Below are 10303 nucleotides of genomic sequence, written 5' to 3'. Positions count from 1 at the left end.
AGTATCTTTTCACTCACCTGCTGCTTCCTAAGTCTCTGCTTTGCCTCCACACTTGAAAAAGAGAGCCAAGAGTGTGAGGGGAGGTGATAATGGTTCATGTGAAAACAGAAGTACTGGCCTGGAGAGGAGTAGTATTGAGATGGAGGAAGACCACTAACACTCTTACTCAGGGATCCTGATTTTAGATTTCATGTTGACAGTGACTGAAGTGGAAAGATGTCAATGACACACTGATGGCATAAAAATGGATGTTATTTAACATCAAACTGCAAGAATTGGGTAATCTTAGGAGTAAATGCAATGAGAGAGGAAAGGATTGCAGTAACTCTGAGCCATGCACCTCAGGAACTGATAGCAGGAATTTCTGTCATGAGGAAAAATATCACTGCCTGGAAATGAGAAGGAACAACAGCTCATAGGATGAAAACAAACCTCCGTCCATCTAGTCTGACCTTCAAAGTGGCAGGGGGGAAAGGGGTGAGGGAGACAGGTAGTGTGGTACTGATAATACTGCTCAGGCCTCCAAACAGGTTGTTCTCTAGACTTAGAGCCTGGTCTCAGCCTGGGATGTGAGCCTGGCCAACTCAGGACCTGTGGGTTCATATGAAAGAGATGTCTGACAGAGTGTGCATAGGGGTGCAGCCAAAGCCCTTGGCATCCCTTCCTGCACCCCAGCACACAGGTGCTGCAGACAGCAGGAGGGATGTCTTGCCCTGGCACTGATCCTCATGAAGCCTGGTCCTGCCCCAGAGCTCAGGGAAGGAGTATATGAGTCCTCTAATCTCAGGGAAGGAGAATATGGAATTTCTTCCCAGATTCCTGCTGTCCAGTTGTCCACTTTGCTCTCTCTCCTCATCTTCTCGTTGAAACTAACACCTCTGCTCCCAGGAGAAGAGCAACCTGGCTCTCCCAACAGATAAAGCTTTGACTCTTTCGCCCCACTCCTTTTTTTTCCCTTCTTGACAGTCTGCTTTGACCTGAGTGACATCCTCTCTTTGCTTTCAATCCCTGATTTTCTGCACTTGGGGACAGACTTTGAGCAGGCACTAAGTGCTGAGGCTATGCAGAGACGGTGAGGGGGGGCTGCAGCTACCCCGCAGCCTGCCATTCAGGCAGATGGTGGAGAGGGCCGATATGAATAGCTCCTGTCAGTCTCATAGAGCGAACTTTACAATTGTGCTACGTGTTGGACTGCACGTGACTAATGCCATTCTTCTGCAGGCTGCAGGCAGGACACAGCTGTTTCTTTAAGGAGAATTTTGTTTTTCTGGGCAGAAAAGAAAAGCACCCATGACAATGTTGTATTCATGTATCCAATATTACACTCCATAATTGGACACGATCAAAGCTCATCCTGCCTCTCTCTCACTGCGTCTCTTTCTGGTAAATAAGATAATGTTTAGAAAAGAGCATGGCCTTGGTTTGGTCCTTCTGGAGGTTTAAATTCTACTTCCCCACACAGCAGGTATGCACTGAGAAGAAGCAGCAGGGCCAAATATAGGGGTTTTTTAAATAATTCTGAATTAATTAATTTCAAGATCAGTAATGAACTCCACACCAAACACTACATGGAGCTTCTGTTGATGAGAAACTGTGCTGCAGAAAAGATCAAAAAAATACAGACATCAATATAAACATGTGAAAAGTTGAAGACCTTCTCTTAAAAACTGCAAAATAAGAAATGCACAATGGGCGCTGGACAGGGGATGAGTCTGGATCTTGAGCTTACAGTGCAGAAGGGCCATGTGAGACCAGAAGTGTAGTGCTCCTCCTACCCACATTTTGGTCAGGCTCACAGCCCTGTTTTCTGTTCCACTGTCTTGGATGAGGCTTCTCCACATCAGTGTTTCAACACTGAAATCAGTGCTGGGTGCAGCCAGAAACACACCCCTGACACTCCTGGACTAGCAATTCCTTACCCTGGGGCATGACTCTGTCCCACAGCCCAGACAGGGCTGCATGTGCAATTGGGCAGCCCTTGGCATTGGGATAAGGTGCAGACAGCCCCAGGCAGTACTGCCCTGAGCTGGCCCCCAGGGCAGTCTGGCCACGAGGCACGCAGCTATCTATTTAGCAAGGCACAGTTACATCCCTAACATTTCCTTCCGATTGCCTCCCTTACTGTGTTTCCAGACAGACTATCTGCCCACCAGCACTGGTGAACCACACCATGCAGCTACACTATCTTTTATCTTATCTCATAACTTTAGCACAATTCATAATTTGGGGAGTTCAGCCACCTTTGCTGTAGGCAGCAGTTCTCAAAGAAGTAGAATCAAGGTTGTACCAAGTTCAGTGTCATCCCTCCATCCCAGTTTTGGAAATGTCCTTCTCTAAAGTTGTCCTTTTGCTTCAAAGGAGTGTGGAAAGGTGATGAGGTCTGTAGCTGCTGCTGAGGGTCACCCTGGGAACCCCTAGAAGGGTCCATGGGAGGTGAGTGTCGGGAAATGCAAACAGCACACTGCACTTGCTGAGCAAGCTGGTCACAAGGAGCTTTGCAGGGCCTGCTTTTCTGCAAGGTGGGTAGAAACTTCCACAGGAGAGGAAATTATCACAGAGACGGAGAAGCATACACTTCTCTGGAGTGCTGCTGCCATCCTTACTACCCTGATGGTGCCCAAATGTGCGCCTTTGTGCTGAGCACCTTGGGACTAAGTGTGTATGCCAGGGTCTGCCTCTCAGCGTGCCGCATTTGATTCCCAGGCTGTGCTGGCACAGGTACGTGGCCATCACCCGGGGAAAACGCCTGTCCGCCTCGCCGCTCTGCTCCAGGGAACAGCCACGTAGATCCACGAGCCCTTCCCCGGGGTGCGCTGAACAGCCCGAGCCGGGGCCGTGCCGCGGCGCTGCCGCGAGGCGGCGCTGGGGGAGCCCAGCTGGGCCCGGCCCGCTCCCTCAAGTTCGCGCCGTGGGTTTTCCTCTTTGCTGTGGTCCGTCCTCTTCCCTCTCTCCCTCCTTCCTTCCTTCCTTCCTTTTCTCCCTCCCTGCTTCCTTTCCTCCTTTCCTGCCTTCTTCCTTCCCTTCCTCTCCCCCAGCGCTGCTCCCGGCCCCGGCAAGCCGCAGCCTTTACTCCGGTCAGAAAAGCCAACATCAGGGGTTAACTGTTATTTATAACAAATCCCCTCTCTCTCTTCTCCCCTTATCCCCTTTCAGACGGTGCTGAGGGGTGCGTTCAGGAGTTGCTCCCATCTCCCCACACTGTGCTGCTGCTGCTAAAACGCTGCGCACCAGGAGAGCAGGAAAAAACATCGCAGGGAAACAAACGAGCCTCTGTATCCAGGAGTCCCTTGCACGGGCAAAAGGTTCAAGGATGCCTGAGCAAAACCCAGGACAGCCCTAGAGCTCCCTCAGTTCAATGCTGCCTGAGCGTCCTCAGCGCCTTCCAGGCGCTTGAATCCAAATCTTCGGGACCAATCCTGCATTCATAAAGCATTGGTAAGACTTTCTGAGGAAAATAGGGTCTGCAGCACATATTGCAGCGAAGAAATCGAGCAAATCACAGAGCCAATATTGATCGAGGCATTAGTGATCAGAATCAGTCTCTGCTGGAGCTCAGTATTTGCTCTAGAATCTCTGGGCTTGGTACTCCCACTGAAGCCAAATTTTAACCGGGCGTGGATTTTTACAGGTGCCAAATTAGGTTCCACCATGAGTTTTCCATTAAAAACACAAGAGCTGGGTACTTGGAGCACATTAGCACTCTGCTTTTCTGGGATATTACGTCCCAGTGTTTACGTCCACTGGGATTCTATGGTGGGTGCTGACAGGAGGCAGCAGAGTTTGGTATGTGCTCCTGCAGAATGTAAAACTACTTTGAACACCAATATGCTGAAGTAAAAAAAAAAAAGTTTATTTGCCTTACACAATCTCTTCAATCATCTTTTGAAGAGAGAATGCTAATAAAGAAAAAAATAATGTGTAATTGCTCATGACAAATAACAATAAGAATATATTGTCCAAATTGGGCGGCCAAACCAATTTTTCCAAGTCTGATGCCAAGTTTGTCATTTTTCTTCTTTTGTTTCTGCCCCCAGTGAATGTAGTACATAGGAAAGCCTGTCACTGTTGCACAAGCTAGATCTGTGCATCAAGCTGCCAGGCACGAGCAGAGCTTCACATGAGAGAGAGTGGTATTGGAGAGCCTGGTCTGATCCATCATGGGGGACCAGGGAAATTAATCCAGATAGTGCTTTTAAGTAGTGCTTCGCTCACAAAATTCTCTAATCAGTGCCTCATGGTGAATGAGAAGTATTTGTAGCTATTTGTGAGAGTAGCTTAAATGTCTATTGCTTGCAGTGTGATTTGCACCTTGGCAATGAAATTAATAGACTTTTATATCTGATGAAACTTTTATGTCTGAGGAGGCTTTTATACCTGAAATACTTAGCAGAATTTGTATTCTTTTCTTCATGGAAGTATAATCTGATGCTAGGCTCAAGGACAGCAAAGAGTGGTACAAGCAATACTTGGGCATAGCTTTGGCAATCCTCAGCTTAGTGACTACTGTTTGTTCTATCAGATAGGAGTGACACAAAGTAAACTAGAGGAGACTTACAGTTTGCCAGCCTGACTAAAACAGAACTCTGCCTCTGCATCTGCTTGTCAGAGAAAGATCTGTAGACTATAGAGCTACCTGCACTGAGAGTAAATAGGAAAAGAAAGGGTGAAAATGCAACTTGCTGTCCTGCTAGGAGTCTCCTTCTCACTGACAGGAAGAGGTATGAGCATATATGTGTGCTGCTGTAGATCCCAGTTCAGAGGAATACATGAGCATGAGCTTATGTGCACTCTAAAGATGTCAACATATTCTTATTTATATGGACTCTACTAAACTAACCTTTGATTAGCAGCAATCAGTTCTTCCTAACCCACTTCTTTTGGACAATGAGAAGGACACTACTCCACCGTGTTCAATGCTGAACAGAATGCTAATTCCAGCAGTCCGGGTTTACAATGTGATATATTTGAAACAATTGTCCAGTTGCAACTGATAGAACTTAAATGTTGGATACTGAGGGAGTCCTCAGGCCTGAGCTGGTCGAGAAATCCCCCTCAGTCTAAGAGCTTAACCTAGATGTACAGGACCCTTCTGTTAAGGATTAGTTTTGCTGGAAAATGCAAAAGTTTTACATTTTCTGATAAACAAGTGATTACATCTGCATTATTCCCAGAGCTGAAGCTTTGATGGCAAGGTGAAACATCTTTGGACAAAGAGAAGCACAGCCAGCCTCTGAAAAGCAGACCCTTTTGGATAAATTGACCTGGATAAAACAACAAGGACAAGATAGCATTCAACTCAGTGTGCTGAAAGAGCAAATATGAAATTTCTGAGCTACCAAAGCAGAACTTACACCAGCCACCACCTCAAGGAACAAAGGTGAGTAATGTGATAGGGAGCTGTATGAATAACAGAATAAATATAGCAACATTTCCTCTGGATTGGTTTACAAAAGGGGTGTCCAAGGGCTTATGCTAGGATCGATGCTGTTCACCATCTCTATATGGGGCATGGCAAAGCGGGTGAATACTGGCAAAGTTTGCAGATGATACAAAATTATTCATAATAATCAAAGCTAAAGCTGACTTTTGCAGAAGGAGCTTATAATACCAACTGACATTGAAGTGCCAGATGAAATTCAGTATTGACAAGTGCAAAGTAAGGCACTTAGGGAAAAAATAACTCTACTTATACATCTGCAGTGACGGTCTCTAGATAGCAACACTCAAGAAAGTTCTTGGGTAACTGAAATTGAGGTTTCTGAAAACATCACTTACTGCCCTGCAACAGTCAAAAGGCAAATTGAATAGTAGGAATTGCTAAATGAGAGAACACAATAAAACAGAATAGAAAATAGTGTTCCAGCACTGAGCTAATAACTTTAGGAAAGATATAGAACAGGTAACAAGGATGGTCAGAGTTTTGTAACAGTTTATTTTTCAGGAAAGACTAAATTAGACCTTTTCAACTTGAAAGAAAACTACCTGAGGTGACTAGATGTAAGTGTATAAAATCACCAATGGCATGGAGAAGGTAAACAGACCAAGGTTAATTTGTATTTCTCCGATACAAGAATTAGGGATAACAAATTGAATTATCCTACAATAGATTTAAACCATAAGGAAGAAATTTTCCACATGATGCATTAAATCATGGGACTTGTTGCCAAAACAGCAACTTGTTGTTGCACAAATGTGTTTAAATAAGACTTAGACAAAGTCATGCCATATAGGACCACTGTTAGGATGAAAAATCCACCTTCAACCTGTAGCTCAGGGACTCTTGAAACTATCGATTGCCAAAAACCAGAAGAGGGTATCAGGTGCAGATCACTGTATACTGCCCCTGTCCTTGTGCCCTTCCTTAAATATCTACATAAGCTGATATCTGAGGTGAGATACTGGGCTATAGAGACTTTTCATCTTATTCACAGGAGCATTTTTTATTTGAAGGAATGGGAAAATACATCCTGGGTATGATTATGCAGTGAGAGGCAAGGAATGTGTGTACTGGAACCATGTGAAAAACAAGGTCCCATTTCCTTCCGCGCACTACTTACAAGTTTGTTTGGGACTATTCTGCATTGATAGCAATTTTGTTTTGATCCTCATAAAAGGATGTCTGCAGCTCGGAAAGATTTAGTTATGATTTTTTTTAAAAGACGAGGTTGTTCTAGGGAGCTAACGTAATTCAAAGTGTCATCCATCATGAAAAAAATACTTTATTTTTTTGTGAAGATTTTGTTTGAATTGTTGTTGTATTATGGTCTCAGTCATAGCATCTTTTCTTACACCGGAACATACAGTACTGAGCCCATCAAAACAAAAGTCCTAGTCCAGTTCTGAAAGCAGCAACATGCCTGCTTACCTCTGAAGCCTCTCTCCAGCATGGCAGGAAGTCAGGGTGGCCATTCATTTCTATACACTTGAGTGTGTGTGTGCTTGCAGATTTGTGGTGCAGGAGAAAATCCAAGCCAGAGAGAGAGAGATAAAATTATATTTCTTCTTATTTGCTTGTTTGCAGACTCTACCAGGGACTCAGATGCACGAGCTCAGTTGGCACAGTGTCTGCATCTAGGCTGACTGTGGGGTCTAAAACATAAACAAAGTAGGCAGTTGTTGAAGGCAGCACGCAACTGGCAGCAACCAGATGTGGGCCTGACAGCAGGAGCAGACAAGCTCCTGGGGCAGCACAAATTCAATTTTGCTCAACTTGCTGCTGAGTCTCATGTTGCATTACCTGGTTTGCAAACACAGGGAGGCATTTTCCCACTGGAGCTAAAAACCACTGAGATGGGGATGTTTCTGCTGTCCCATTTTATCATACAGATTTCATGACCACATTTGAGGACATATTTGACATAGAGGCAAAAGTGAAAGACTTTGAGATTTCCCAGGAGTGAGACAAATACCCATCCTCAGCCCCATGAGCCTTTTGATACTGCAATGAAGTGTTTTTGGTAGGAAAACTTTGGTTGCTTTCTGTTCCAAACAGCACAGCTTTGATAAATGCAGCAGGATTGATCTGTGCTGTGTGTCCCTTAACTGAGTTACCATGTATAATCCTCTCTGGAACAGAACATTTACATTCCACTGACCTAGTTGAAAAAATGCATTAATTTTAATTTATGCAAAATTCTCCCAATAGAAGAGTGAGAGGAGAGAGGCGATTTTTTATTTGCAGTCCTTGCCTGCTTGGAGCTAGAAGTGAAGGCCAGCTTTTTAATCAGGATTTTTTTTAAATGCTGAAGCATTTCAGTGGGTGTCTTGTTCATGTAATCCAGATAGAGCTTTATTACCTCACATATATCTCATGGAGTCACAAATACAAAATGTACCATCAACCTGTCTCCTCTCCACTGCAGGGTGTCTCTGCCTCTGGAGACCCCTGTGCAACGGGGCACCAAGGATAGTTTAACACAAGAAAGAAAACAAAGCCTTCACCCAGACACCTCATTTGAACTGGCCCTGTTGCACATCTCTGTGAAGGCTGATCCCATATGGAGGGATTGGGGAACTTTATTGTTGAAGAGGGGGTTAATGGTGCATATTTCTATATCAGCTGACCTGAAAAGCTGACCTGAAAAGCTAACCAGAGAGCATGGTTAGCCCACAGCCCAGCCCCAGTGCTGCAGTTCCAACAAAGGAAAAATGGCCAGTAACATTTGTGAGAGTTGGCTGTGTAGCCAAAAATTTCGCTGTAGGGTCACTTCATCTGTCTCAGTGAGTCAAACACAACAGGAACATTTACAAAAGGAACTGAGTGGAGGGTGCTTTGCTATTGCTTCAGCATGGAAAAACAGAGGGAAAGATGCCTCATGTTAGAATTCCCTTTAGTAAGAATCATTTTGGGGTCTTGACTCAGCAATGTGGCTGCAGCCAGCCAGCCCCATTTCCACATGGGAGGCTGGCAGAGCAAGGAAGAGGTAGGAGCCATCATAATTGCTCAGCAAGCTCTTTGGCGGTTACCAAAATTGCTGTAGTCAGTGTGAAATAAAGCAAATTCAGGAGCTTTTCATACCAAAATGGCCTAGGAACAGGAGAGCACCACAGTGTCTGTCATCTTTTTCTTTACTCCTGCATAAAGGGTAAATTTGGGGCAGGTGAGCACAAGGTCCTTTCTCTATCCCTGGGGGCTCAAACCCAGCCTGTCTTATGCTGACAGCCCAGCTGTGGCTGAGGGGACTCCTCTTTCTGTGCCCAAAGCAGGAGCTCTGCGAGCCTGAGCAATGCCACAGCTGTCCACAGGAGCCTGTGTGTGACCTGAGGGGGCAACTCAGAAACCCACTGGTCTGGGGAGATGTTTGGATCCCAACTCTGTCATGAATCCTCATCCTATAGCGGAAACATGAAACGCAGCCTATGCTTATGCATTGTTGCTGCATAGTATTTTGTCTCATGCAGTCCTTGACAAGGTTACCATGCAAACATAGGAACCACAACTTGAGCAAATGAGAGGAAAAAAAATCCCAAACCATACAGTTATCTGCAACTGTGTAATTCTTAAATCTCCTTATCATGTAGTATCCTGATGTTTACAGTCTTGCACCTTTCTTTGTTTCAAAATCATCTCTATAATAACTTCAAGAATGAGAAAAACTTCCCTTGTAGGTGCAAGTAAGCATCTGTGTTTACTGGAGATATCACAGGGATGAATTTTATTGCTAATGTGTAAGGGCAAGAGCCACCATGCTTCCAAGAGACTACTGCCCACCTGACATGATATTTTTTCTTGGTTACTGGTATCTTTAGCTTACAGTAAAGCTCATTTCAGATGGAAAGTAGTGTAGATGTTTCGCTCATTACCAATGGAAATGTGATGGTGTGTTCTCAGTAAGGCTCTGAATGTGCTTATCTCCAGCTGTTTAAGAACACATTCATGTTGCTGAAGAAGGGCAATCCCTACACTAAACTGCAGCTGCTCAGAGAGATATAGTATTGTAAAATGCAGACAGTGATTTGTGACAATAGAGAAATTTTCCTTTTTTTCCCCAGCCAAAAAGCAGTCATTTTACAATCTATCTTATGCAGCATGAGAAAGCTATTATGGAAAGTAACCTTTCCCTTTTTCCAAATGAATAGATACCAAGAACATCAGAGGTATAGTATCAGGCAGGTATAAATAATGAAAGGTGAGGAAAGCAGAAGGTATATTGTCCACAAAAAAAAGTACCCCATCAGCTCCCTGAACATATACTAAGATTTATTTGGTAATTAAACCAGCAATATAAATTTCAAACATTACAATCCAATTGTCAGGTTTTCAAGCCTAGATAACTCACAAGCTGTCAAATCTCCTTCCAAACACATGTACACTCTTACAAACCTGTCTTTCTCTGCAGCTGGACTTCGGCAGAGTCTTAATTACTTCAAGAGAGAAAGATGCTTATGCAATGATACAACTTTTGCTAAAAATAAAGAAAACAGAAATCTATAAGTAATATCAATGAAACAATGCACATCTCTCTATACAATTTAAGGTTTGGAGAACTCTGGCAGAACGGAGGGAATTTTATCAGCCATTCTTCCAGGTATGGAAGTGTTGAGAAGAGACCAGACAGTAGCACTAGACCAGTTGTTCACTTGAGTAGCTTGGTAAAAGCAGTCCGCAGGTGGAGATACTTTTTCAGAAGAATTTATCTTCCATGAAATTTGTCATGATATTCAGGAATTTGAATTACTCATAGTTTATAGGGATTTGCTATTATTAATCTAGTTTGTTTTAAGATTTCAAATGGCATTCTGTAATGTCACTCTAAGGACAAAGCTGACCAAAGCTTTCTGACAGAGAAGATCATTCCACAGT

General features: G+C 44.0%; 1 long non-coding RNA gene across 1 annotated transcript in view; it reads left to right on the top strand.

Annotated features, from left to right (window-relative positions):
- Positions 1-3160: 3160 nt before the first annotated feature.
- The window catches only part of LOC113992283, a 28540-nt gene continuing 21397 nt past the window's right edge, over positions 3161-10303 (top strand). The window contains exons 1-2 of the long non-coding RNA XR_005564041.1: positions 3161-3435; positions 5172-5377. This is a non-coding gene — a long non-coding RNA (uncharacterized LOC113992283). The remainder of the gene's footprint in view (positions 3436-5171; positions 5378-10303) is intronic.

This window comes from Pipra filicauda, unplaced genomic scaffold (genome assembly GCF_003945595.2).
Source record: "Pipra filicauda isolate LSUMZ 115617 unplaced genomic scaffold, ASM394559v2 scaffold27_size4233163_pilon, whole genome shotgun sequence".
NCBI classification, from domain to species: domain Eukaryota; kingdom Metazoa; phylum Chordata; class Aves; order Passeriformes; family Pipridae; genus Pipra; species Pipra filicauda.
Note: the sequence above shows the minus strand (reverse complement) of the source record. Positions and strands in the feature narration are given on the sequence as shown.